A 14,113-nucleotide genomic window follows, 5' to 3' on the forward strand; every position below is an offset into this window, starting at 1 on the left:
TTATCTGGTGCAGATCTTACAGTTCTCTGAAGGCTGAGCTGTGTATAACCCCGCCCACACCACTAAATGGCAGTTTTCTGCCTATGTACTGTACACAGAAAGCTGCCAATCAGTGGTGGGATGGGGTTATACACAGCTCATAGTGATGCTTGACTACCTGACAGCAGGTTTACTAGTCCCCTAATCTCCTGCTGATAAGACAGTAATTTTAACAAAACTACACTAAGCAGCCTAGTAAGTGATGCATCACTGGAATCAGGGTCTTTGTTTCTACATTATTCTTTCTCAAATTTATTGGCAAAAGCCTAGCTACATATTTCCTTTAATTACCATGTCTGTTATACATTTATTGAAAATAAGTATCACAAAGGTGAGATAAACAAAAATGTGGCAAATGTTTCTATAAATTCTAAATATATATAGAGGCTTGATGGTCTTTGATTTTAGTGACCCAAATTAGCTTCTTCCAATCTATTATTACCACCATATCTTTATTTTCTGTTCATTTACATTTACCCAACCTTCTAAACTGTTCATCTATAACAGGGGTGGGGAATCTTTTTTCTGCCAAGGGTCATTAGGATATTTATACCATCCTTCAGGGGCCGTACAAACCCCACCTACAAAGTACATCCTGACTCTGGCACTGGTGTTAGGACATAATCTTTCATTGCATGCCCTTCACTGTTCAGTAGTGAACACTGCATGCGTGTGCTAAGAGCAAGAAGAAATTAATGCGCTGGTTGTAATCAAAATACACCTCCCTTGCCAAGAATGCGGTCCCTGAGAATCTGCCCTGGGGCCTGATAAAAGGTCATCGAGGGCCGTAAATGGCCCTGGGCCTGAGGTTCCCCACCCCTGATCTATAATTCATTCATGCTGATCAAGTAATTTTAATTCGTTTTTTTTCCAAGATTTGTTATAGTCTAAATTTTAGACATGCTTTACTTAAAATAAGCAAAATGAGCCATACTTACCCAGTGTTCCAGCACTGCCTCTCCGACACTGCACTCAGTCTTTGGATTACAGGGCTGATATCAATGCTTCAGCACATAAACCACAGCAGCCAAACACTAGAATCAGCAGTGATGCCTCTGTCATTTTTAGGGATTGCTCACATCTCCGTATAAATACACCGAGTGTGATATGATACAAAAAAATCACATTTCACTCACACCAATGTTATTCAATGAGGCAGTGTTAAGGTATGTGCACACGTTGCGGCTTTTGCTGCGGATCTGCAGCAGATTTCTATGTGGTGTACAGTACAATGTTAACATATGGAAAAGAAAAACCGCTGTGCACATGCTGCAGAAAAAAAACAGACGGAATCACTGCATTTTTTTTCCGCAGCATGTCAATTCTTCGTGCGGAATCCGCAGCGGTTTGGCACCTGCTCCATATTAAAAAAACGCAGGTGTAAAACCGCAGCAGAATCCGCACAAAAACCGCGATAAATCCGCAGGAAAAACGCAGTGTTTTTGCCCTGCGGATTTATCAAAATCAGCGCGGAAAAATCCGCACACCAGGATGCAGCGTGTGCACATAGCCTTCATCTGCAAGTTTTTCCTCAGCTGTAATCGGGCTGAGGAAAACATCGCAGCATGCTGGAAGTGGTCGATTAAAATGTCAGAGATTCACCAATGCTTGTCAATGGTTGTGATAAAAAAAAAATCAGACGGCACACGGACCATTCATATGCTGTCCAATTTTTACTCACATATCTCAAAAAATATTAGACAGAATATAGATAAAATAGATAGATATCCTGCATATAAATAATGTCACACCTCTCATGCATATTATACACTTACACCCTTTAGTGCCTTTCATGTGTCACTAAAGGGTGTCTAGCCTGGTTTAACTTAACAAATAAATCATTGTAAAAAAACAACGTGGCCCCCCCCTATGTTTGATAACCAGCAAAGATAAAGCAGACAGCTGTTTGCTGATATTATTATGCTGGGTTATTGTGCCCTTCCCAGCTTAAAAATAGCAGCCCGCAGCTGCCCCAGATATGGAGCATCACATTAGATGCCCCAACTCTGGCGCTTAGCCTCGGCTCTTCGCAATTACCCTGATGTGTTGGCAATCGGGCTAATGGTAGTTTTGCTTGTTGTCAGCTGTGAATTGTCCAAAAGCACAGTTAACATCAAGCCCTAGTGTTAAGGTACCTTCACATTAAGCGACGCTGCAGCGATAGCGACAACGATGCCGATCGCTGCAGCGTCGCTGTTTGATCGCTGGAGAGCTGTCACACAGACCGCTCTCCAGCGACCAACGATGCCGAGGTCCCCGGGTAACCAGGGTAAACATCGGGTTACTAAGCGCAGGGCCGCGCTTAGTAACCCGATGTTTACCCTGGTTACCAGCGTAAAATGTAAAAAAAACAAACAGTACATACTTACATTTGCGTCCCCCGGCGTCCGCTTCCTGCACTGACTGAGCGCCGGCCCTAACAGCAGAGCGGTGACGTCACCGCTGTGCTGTACTTTCACTTTCACTTTACGGCGCTCAGTCAGTGTGGGAAGCGGACGCCGGGGGACGCGCAGGTGAGTATGTACTGTTTGTTTTTTTACATTTTACACTGGTAACCAGGGTAAACATCGGGTTACTATGCGCGGCCCTGTGCTTAGTAACCCGATGTTTACCCTGGTTACCAGTGTAAAACATCGCTGGTATCGTTGCTTTTGGTGTCAAACACAACGATACACGCCGGTCTGACGACCAAATAAAGTTCTGAACTTTGTTCAACGACCAGCGATATCACAGCAGGATCCTGATCGCTGCTGCGTGTCAAACTAAACGATATCGCTAGCCAGGATGCTGCAACGTCACGGATCGCTAGCGATATCGTTTAGTGTGAAGGTACCTTTAGTTATGGAGAGGTATCTATCAGACCCCCAATAGTAACCCAGTTAGTAAAAAGAAAAAACACACACACAAAAATATTTTATTTTAAAAAACAATCCCTGACTCTTTCACTGGTTCACAAATTTATTTGAAAAAATAAACCCATGCAGGTCCAACGTAGTCCAGGGAATCCGATGTAGTACACAAATGGAAAACTACAAAAAACTAAAAAGAGAGCAATAAAAACAAGACACTGTCACTTGTTCACCAATTTATTATCAGATTCCCTGGACTATGTCAGAGCTGCATGTTTTTTTAAAATAAATTGGTGAACCAAAGAAAGCCAGCAAATGTTTTTTTAAATAGAATATTTCTGCATGTGTTTTTTTTTAAGTTTTACTAACTGGGTTAGTAATTGGGGTGTCCGATAGATACCTCTCCATTACTAGCACAAGGGTTTGATGTCAACTGTGTCTTTGGACAATTCACAGCTGACATCAACCCCCAACTACTATTACCCCAATTGCCACCGCACCAGGAAAATCAGGAAGAGCCAAGGGAAAGCACCAGTGTTGGCATCTAATGTGATGCTCCACTTCTGGGACAGCAGCTGGAAGGGAAAGTTTTAGGCTGGGACTTTCCCAGCCAGATAATTTCAGCCCACAGCAATCTGCTTTACCTTTGGTGGTTGTCAAAAATAGGGGAAACCCCACATCTTTTTTCTAAATCATTTATTTATTACCAGGCTAATTAACAGGCTAACTATCCTTTAGTGCCACATGGAAGTCACTAAAGGGTGCAAGTTTATAATATGTAGGGGTTTGTGACATATATCTGCAGGATATCTATCTATCTATCTATCTATCTATCTATCTATCTATCTATCTATCTATCTATCTATCATATATCTAATATCTTTTTAGCATCTACCATATCTCATATAAGATTGCTTAATTATTTATGACAATTAGATTTAATTTACATAGAGTATTACTATAGTATGTAAAAGATGATGTCATACGCATGTCATATGGATGGTAGGCAAGAAAAAAATGCACACCCGCATAGCACTCACATGACATACGGAATGACACTCGTATGACACTAGTCAAATTTTCTGGCTGGGAATCTGAGCGATTTTATATACACAGATGTGAGCGACCCCTTAAGCCGAGAATACACATAAAAAAAATCTTAGAAAATCCCTTAAATTCCCTGTGGCACTGCCTTCTGTTTCCTGCTGTGAATACACCAGTGCTCGCTCAATTTTGGCTCAGCACATTTTTTTAACTGTAATCTAAGCCTGGACACAACCTTTTGCCCTACGGTGTTGGATGAATACTCACATCAGAGAACCTAATGTTCTATAACATTCCATATTTCCTTTTATTTCTTTTACTATAGGTTCTGAACCTTTAGGAACTATTCAGCAATTTATTTTACATGCTGTGCAAATGTGGATGCTTTATTTTATTAATATTTTTTCTTTTGCTTTGTTTTTCAGACTTGACATCAAGTAAGTATTCAGCGAGCTGTTCTCTGTGGACTAATGGTTCATTCTCATTAAGAAACACTTTTATTATAACTTATCTGGGAAGATTTACTGATCTAAATGTGCCTGTTTGTTCTATAACAATACATGCCTTGCACTACATTCTTTATGTGATATAGACTCTTTTTCCACCTTGCTCGGCAAGGGGTCATGGCCTAGTGGAAAGTAAACATCGATTCGGGGAAGGTTGTGTGAGCATATATGTGACAATGACTGCCAAATTTGCTCCGAAATTTTGGTTGCCACAGATCAAATATTGCTGACCTGTGATGGCCTTTCTGGATCTTACATCCCAGTGTTTCTCGTTTCCCAGATATGTTGTGATCAATTCTACTGTGGACCACTTTGGCTGTACCCAATGGCTCCCTGCATCAGGAAAGTTAGGGGTTGGACAAAACCACACCTGTCAGACAGTTCTAACATATGCTAAGTCCATAATGAGAGTACCTCTTTAATACATTTTATAGTTTGTCTCTTTTTCAATTAGAAAATTAAAATATTTGGCTAGATCTCAATCAAAAATAGTTCCCCTTTTAGATGATCTCATTCACATGTATAAATGCATATGGGACCAAAACAAATAGGCACATGCGCTTTTATTCCAAGAACTTTAGAAAGGACCAGTGGTTAGGGACAGACTGTTACTAAAAAGCAGCCTCGACACACAAACTCCACCAGCCTATGTACAATATGAACCCTCCTCCCTCTTGCAATAAAGAAAAGTAGCAGCGAGCAATGCAAGGTTCAGAAAATATTGCTTTACCTTGGCATGTCCTTCAGCACTCCCTTAAGGGAAATCTGTCAGCCGGTTTTCTATCTAATCTTGGAGCAGCATAATATAGCACAAGAGAGCCTGATTCCAGATATGTGTCACTTAGGTTACGTACAATTGTATTAGTACAACCAGTGTTTTATCAGCAGCATATTATCACTAGAGGACAAGGTGTTTGGTGCAGACAAGTCCAGCTAATCTGTGTAACCTGACCCCCACCACTGATTGGCAGCTTGCTCACAATGCACAATGTACACAGTAAGTTGCCAGTAAATGGTGTACACAGAGCAGCTTTCTGAGCTATGCTACAGCAAAACTACACCAAACAGTCCAGTAAGTGATACTTCAATGGAATCAGGCTCCCAGCAACTACATAATTCTGCTCTCAAATAGACATAGAAAAATTAGATTCCCTTTACACAATTAAGTATGCAATTAACGCAAGAATTAACATGAAAGCGGAACATAGAAGTACCTAATTATATGGTCAAGGACAAATGTACATTACCACAGTACAACCAACAATGAAACCAATAATGCTGCCATACAATGACCATATGGTGATCAGATACCTGTCTACACAGGCTCTTTGCAGACAATTATCATACTGCACTTTACGACGTGAGGAAATACAGACACGCTGACAGAACACACAGCAATTAGAACAATCAGGATAGGTCATTATGATATATTAATCAGATTGGTGCGGATCAAACAGCTGGCACTTCCACTAATCAGCTGTGTTAAGCTCCCGCTAGAGGGAGATGTGTACAGTGAATGTACCTGAAGAGTACAGCTCCATACATATTAGAAATTAATAAAACATATATAGGTTTGTCACCTGCGCTGTTAAGTAGTGCTCCTATAACTGTACTGTAGAGGTGTATACATGCGCTGTTAAATAGTGCTCCTATAGGCCTGTGCTATATAATAATAATCTTTATTTTTATATAGCGCTAACATATTATGCAGCGCTTTACAGTTTTACACATTATCACCGTTGTCCCCGATGGGGCTCACAATCTAAATTCCCTATCAGTATGTCTTTGGAATGTGGGAGGAAACCGGAGTGCCCGGAGGAAACCCACGCAAACACGGAGAGAACATACAAACTCTTTGCAGTTGTTGTCCAAGGTGGGATTAGAACCCAGGACTCCAGCGCTGCAAGGCTGCTGTGCTAACCACTGCGCCACCGTGCTGCCCATATACTATGCTGCTATATACATATATACATACATATTGTAGAATACCCGATGCATTAATACAGGCCACGCAATATATAACAGTGGCCAGGCAGTATATAACACAGCCCAAATAGTATATAACACAGCCCACGCAGTATATAGCAGCCACGCAGTATATAACACAGTCAACGTAATATATTACACAGGCCATGCAGTATATAACAGTGGCCACGTAATATATAGCACAGGCCACGCAGTACATAACACAGCCCACATAGTATCTAACACTGGCCACGTAGTATATAGCAGCCACGTGGTATATAACGCAGCCCACGCGGTATATAACACTGCCCACGTGGTATATAACACTGCCCACGTAGTATATAGCAGCCCATGTGGTATATAACGCAGCCCATGCAGTATATAACGCAGCCCATGCGGTATATAACACAGCCCACGCGGTATATAATGCAGGCCATGCGGTATATAACGCAGCCCACGCGGTATATAACGCAGCCCATGCGGTATATAACGCAGCCCACGTGGTATATAACACTGCCCACATGGTATATAACACTGCCCACGTGGTATATAACACTGGCCAAGTAGTATATAGCAGCCACGCTGTATATAACGCAGCCTACGCGCTATATAACACTGCCCACATAGTTTATAGCAGTGTGGGCACATATCTGTGTTAAAAAAAGATAATTAAAACTAAAAATAGTTATATACTCACTCCCTGGGATCCAGTGAAGCTGTCCCTATGCGCGCGGCTGCACCATCTTCCATTCCCAGGATGCATTGCGAAATTACCCAGATGACTTAGTGGTCTCGCGAGACCGCTAAGTCTTCTGGGTAATTTCGCAAAGCATCTCTGGTAACGGAAGATGGCGGCCGGCGCAAGCGCATCGTCGGACTACGAAGGGTGAGTATAGCAGGTTTTTTTAGAAATTATTTTTAACATTAGATCTTTTTACTATTGATGCTGCATAGGCAGCATCAATAGTAAAAAGTTGGGGACACACAGGGTTAATAGCGCGGTACGTTACCGCTGGCATTAACCCTGTGTGAGCGTTGAGTGGAGGGGAGTATGCGGGCGCCAGGCACTGACTGCAGGGGAGTATGGAGCGGGCGCTGGGCACTGACTGCGGGGGAGTAGGGGAGGGACTAATCGGACTATGCCCGTCGCTGATTGGTCGCGGCAGCCATGACAGGCAGCTGGCGAGACCAATCAGCAACGCGGGATTTCCGTGACGGAAGTTGCAGACAGAAAGACGGAAGTACCCCTTAGACAATTATATATATAGATATTTCAGTATATGAAATCTGGCAAATATGCGGCACTGTCACTTTGTTCCTTAACCACCATGGTGTTTTGCTGTAGTCAGGATCACATGTCATTTATTAAGTCACTTGATCTCAGTGGGCTGTGGTGACTTTTTTTTTCCAAAATAGCATGAAGACTCAATGCAGCAATTGCTCATCATTGTCACACGCTACCAATTTGGACACTTGAATTACTTCCGAAACAAAACGCTGTAGTTTCATGAAATAACAATAAAAAGCTCATATTAGTATCTATAGTTATACATATTTTATCTGTGTATACTTTTGTATTGTAAATGAGTAATTTAAATATTTTTAGTATCTTAGAAGCCTTTTGGCCATATTTCTTGGCCATTAAAAGATGCCAGAGTTTGAATTTATAAATGATTAAGATAGACATATATATTAGATAAATTTCTGATAAAACTGACAAATTGCAAATGATCATTCGGCAATAAAATATGTGGGGGACAGCAGAATTCTGCCATTGAGTAAAGCAAGAGTATTTAATTTGTGATCTTTTTCTTTTGCAGATGCAAAAACATGCAGCGATTGTAACACAACAACCAGTGCTGATTGCAATGCGAAACAAGGCTACGTAATGTGCTCTTGTAAAAGTGGTTTTATTGGAAACGGTCTAAACTGCACAAGAGTGGTGTTTTGCAACACTGCTTCATGTTGCTCTCCGGGATACACATGGGATAGTACCCAAAAACTATGTGTGGATATTAATGAATGCCTAAGTAGTTCATTGTACACATGCCTTACCCAAGCTGAATGCATAAATAAGAATGGCATCTATATTTGCAATGCAGTCAAGAACCCAGTTTGTCCTTCAGCCCCCTGTAGTTCTGATCAGGATTGTGTAAGGAATGGCGCTGTCCTGAGTTGTGTTGATCCCTGTACGAATTACCAAGAGATTGATGGATCACAAAGACTTTACACCTTAAACTCTGTAGGAAGGTTCCCCACTGACAGATACTTGTTCGGGTGGTACCGCTACGCAAATGGCCTACGTTTAAGAGAAGGATATGTTGGCTGTCTAAAGTGCGGTTCTGTTGAGCCCTACACTTTGAGCAGCCATCCATCAGTCAGTGATGGTGTGGTATCAGTCCCCCTTCTGACGAACGGACTAACAGCGAATACAACTGGACCATCTATAATGGTGAAAGCTTGCCCTGGAGGATATTACGTGTACAAGTTTGCCGGACTGATGAAATTTGAGGTCTATTGCACAGGTGAGTTTCTAGGCTTAGCCAGCACTTTGTTTTCTAATTTTGTATTTGTAACATTATTTATATAAATGGTTAATATTAGAATAACACTGCCCATTTGCTCACATTGCAGGCCTCTATGAGAGTAGCTGTTTCCAGGGAAAATGTCAGCTGGCTTATTATCTTTTCAGGGACATCGGAAGGAAAAGACGTGATATCTCTAAATATTCTTCCTCCAGATTTTAGGACTATTAACTCCATTAACTCCTCCCTACTCCATGATATATATATATACTGCTACGAGCTGCTCTATGAAGGAAACAGCCATCAGACAGATTTTGAGAGTGCTGCCTTTGTACCTGTTCAACAGCAGGAGTTTTGCAGTATATCACATGAACCATCAGCTTTAGGGCTCATACTCACTTGCGCGAAACTCAGATGAGTCTCGCACGGCAATCCCCGGCACTGCACCTGGCACAGAGGAGCGGAGCGTGCGGCTGCATGTATTCCTATGCGGCCGCACGCTCCGATCTGAGTGCCGGCAGCAGCGCCGGGTATAGCCTTGCGAGACTCATCTGAGTTTCGCGCAAGTTAGACTAAAACAAAAAGTATAAAAAGTTTAATAAAACGTCAAAAATATATATGAAAACATCACCTTTTCCCCTTACTAGTTGCTTTATGATGTAAAAAAATCAATCAAACAATAAAAAAATGCTGAAATGGTATGGACATGGCAGTAATGACCCACATATTGTTTATTCTGTATGGTGGACGGTGTAAAAAAAAATTCTAGAATTGTTGTATATTATTTGTCAACCTTCCAAAACATTGAATAGCAGGCAATCAAAATTTCATATTTTCCCCCAAATTGTACAAATGAAAATTAGAAAACTCTAAAAACTTCACTTACTGAAAAAATAAAAAAAGATTTGGCTCTTAGATTATTACAACACAAAAGCAAATAATGTAATTTTTATGACAGTATTATTATCAGTGTAATTAGTCCAAGTCACAAAATAAAGTTATCACATCACTTATACTAAACAGCAAATGTGTAAAAATGCGCATAAAAAATACATAAAACACCTCCTTTTTTTTTTTACTGAAAATATTATTATGGGCGTATGTCCGACTCCTAAATAAAAAAACGCAACAACAATGCTACATATATTGGGGTTCCCTAATACTGACGTATAACTCGGACGAGTGCAATGTTTCATTGGATATGTTATACTATGGAACAGTGTCGACTAGTCAAATCGGCATGAGAAAAAAAATCTCTGCAGACTGTGATTGGCAGCATATATTGGACTGCGTGCACCCATAATAGACTGTGGGTGCGTGCAAAACATCGGACTGCACTCAGATGTCATCTGAGTGCAGTCCGACATACGTCGACTCACACAATGGAGAACATGGAAAAATTAAGTTCTTCGTCTTGTCCACACCTGTGATCTGATTTTTGCATGCGAGAGAATTGGATCACAGTAAAATGACACTTGGCTCATGCTCGCAGCAGATTTTGAGGAGAGAGAATCATTGGATGCTATTTACTAGTGTGAGCGCACCCTTAGTCAATGCATACGACGAACATATATGTCATTTACTTATGGATTTTTATTGATTTTATATTCAGAAATAAAAACCACCCCAAAAGCTTTTTCCAGATTAATAAAAATGGATCTACCTTCTTATTTCAGTAAACCGCACCCCCCATGTAAATGGGGCTGAGCTGTAATAATAGACTCAATCACTGACAGGGCTAACAGCACAATGCAATGCAATCTATGCGCCTCCCTCAGTCCTGCTACTAATCTTTACTGCTGGGGAACGTGCTGGAAAACATCTTCTTCATCCTCTGTCATAGGATGGTATATTCATTCTGCAGAAGGAGTCTTCTCAGCAATGCAGCCTTCTGTGCAGAGGCCCAGACCGCTCTCCGACTAGTAGGCCATAAACGTATGTCTATTTGGCTGATCTACAGTCAGTGGAGTGAAGAACTGGGTCATTGGTGACAAAGGGTCAGCTCTGTAAGGATAGGAGTCACCTCCACAGCCACTGGCAGTTTCTGAATGACTCTCACTGGGAGTAAAATGTCAGTGTTTGGCTGCTGATACGGCTGATACCCTGACCACCAGCACTGAAAAATTATCTGTCATCAACTGCATTAAACTGATTTTACCATAGGAATGTGTTCACTTGCATGTGAATATATGTTTAATAGGGATCTGTTTGGGGTCCAAAAGAGCTGCCATAGCCAAATGATCCAGTTCACCAAAGAGACATTTTGACCATCAATAGTGAAGAACGTAACTTAGAATGTGCATCTGCCAGCATTTAACTCATTTGGTGCAAGCTGCACCAGGTGAACACCAGGTGGCACCATACTATGTAAGCCAACATCATAATGGCACAAAATCAATTTTAAAGGGACTCTGTCAGCACAGGACGCCTGTTCATAGTAAGTCCCACCGCTCGGTGCTGCATGTGCTATCATTTAAATACACTACTCAGTGCCAATCATTCAAGTACACCTTCACACATGCTTGTTTTCCCTCAATCTTATCTCCCCTTATCTGATTGACAGCTGTGGCCTTATAGAGCCAGAAAAGGGTGGAGCTAGATGGACACCAAGCAAGTGGGAAGGGGTATTTAGATGATTGGCCCTGCTGTGACGCAGTACTGGGTTTGAACAGTCATCCTGTCCTGAAAGAGCCCCTTTAACAGAAAGTGAATGGCAAACACTCATTTTTAATGATTCTTACAATAAATATGTTATTTAATAGTGTAATAATCCCTTTGATAACATACTTTCCAAAAACAATTCTTTGAATGTAATGACTATATTTTATTCTTTTGCAGATTTTGCTCCAACTACTACTACAACTACGACCACCACCAGCACCACATCAACAACGACTACTACACCAACAACAACTACTACTACTACTCCAACAACAACCACTACAACACCAACCACTACATCAACAACAACCACTACAACACCAACTACTACACCAACAACAACTACTACTACTACTCCAACAACAACCACTACAACACCAACCACTACATCAACAACAACCACTACAACACCAACTACTACACCAACACCAACTACAACACCAACTACTACACCAACAACAACTACTACTACTACTCCAACAACAACCACTACAACACCAACTACTACATCAACAACAACCACTACAACACCAACTACTACATCAACAACAACCACTACAACACCAACTACTACATCAACAACAACCACTACAACACCAACTACTACACCAACACCAACTACAACACCAACTACTACACCAACAACAACCACTACTACGACTACAACACCAAAAACAACCACTGCTTCAACAATTATATCTACTACAACACCAACACCGCAATCTACAACAACCACTCCTACAACTACTACACCTACAACAACCACTACTACCACTACTACACCCACTACAACACCAACAACCCCCCCACCTACAACAACCACTGCTACCACTACTACACCAACAACAACCACTGCTACCACTACTACACCCACTACAACACCAACAACCCCCTCACCTACAACAACCACTGCTACCACTACTACACCTACAACAACCACTGCTACCACTACTACACCCACTACAACACCAACAACCCCCCCACCTACAACAACCACTGCTACCACTACTACACCTACAACAACTGCTACCACTACTACAACCACTACAACACCAACACCCCCCCCACCTACAACAACCACTGCTACAACTACTGTATCTTCTACAACTCCAACAACATCCACACCGACAACAACCACTACTACACCTACCCCAAAAGTAAGTACTATGGATACAGCCACAACACCATCTACTACAACTACGACAATAGGAACTACAACTCTAACAACTCACTCAAGTACACCAACAACACCATGCGACAACACAACATTTTCTCTACCTACGTTACCAACACCTTATACTCCTAAAGAAGAGAACATAACTGTCACCAATGTGCAAAGTAGGAGCGTATTAACTGTCCAAATTTTAACCCAACTAATAAACAACCAAGAGGCAAAAATCCTGGAAATAAATGAAACCACAACTGTTAATATTGATGTGAAGACAATTAGTCCTAGTAAAATCTACATTAAGACAACAAAATCTGTTTCCCCTACCTCAATATTAATTTTTATTGGTAGTGATGGCCCCCAAACTTCTAGGAACACTACTGACCCTGTAATCACCACAACTGAAAGCACAGCTGCAAATACTGATGCCTTTAATCCTGATTCTTACTGTAGTACGCCAGCACAGACCAGCACTAGTACAGAGACATCCACAATAGCTGGAAACACCTGCTCCAAGGTCACATCAGCCTCCACCACCACCACCATTACTACCACTGAGGAAGAGATTGTAGTAGGCCCTAACGGATTTGCCAAAAGCTGTACATTCCATTAAGTTTCTAAATCTTTATTGCCACTGTTTTTTGTCTTTTCTTAACAAGTGAAACAGTGAAACTTCCATTAGTCTTTCTGTCTGAAACAACTGCAGTAAGGTACACATTTATGAGAATGTACAGTATAGTATTTAGAGAGATTATGTTTGTATGATCTACATATACAATAGCTATATATATATATATATATATATATATATATATATATATATATATATATATATATATATATATATATATATATAATGAGTAGTATTTTACCCGCTTTAAATAAACAAGGGCCGGGGTTACATTGGCTTTCTGATTAAAGAAAATTTGTCAGCATGTTTTTCCTATGTAATCTGACAGCAGCATGAGGTAGACTCAGAGACCCTGATTCCAGTGATGTGTCACTTAGTTTACTGGGTGCAGCTGTTGGGATAAATTCAGTTTTCTCTGCTGAAGATCTAGCAGAGCTGAGATGTTGAGCTGTGTTTAACCAAGTCCACACCACAGCTTTCTGTGTACATTGTATAGTAGAAAAAAACTCTAAGGAGAAAGTAGCGCAAATAGGGTGTTATTTGACATACAGTTAGAGCTATTAATCAGATTGTACTAACCTGATCTAGGATTTAAAAGCATTTTTAAATTATTGCACAGCTGATCCACTGGTTGTCAAACCCATAAGAATGAAGAAGATTTGTGGATACCACTCATGTTGCTGTGTATGTTAGACGCCAATTCTCAGGAATTTACTCAAGCAGGC

This window comes from Ranitomeya variabilis, chromosome 3 (genome assembly GCF_051348905.1).
Source record: "Ranitomeya variabilis isolate aRanVar5 chromosome 3, aRanVar5.hap1, whole genome shotgun sequence".
Lineage (NCBI taxonomy): Eukaryota > Metazoa > Chordata > Amphibia > Anura > Dendrobatidae > Ranitomeya > Ranitomeya variabilis.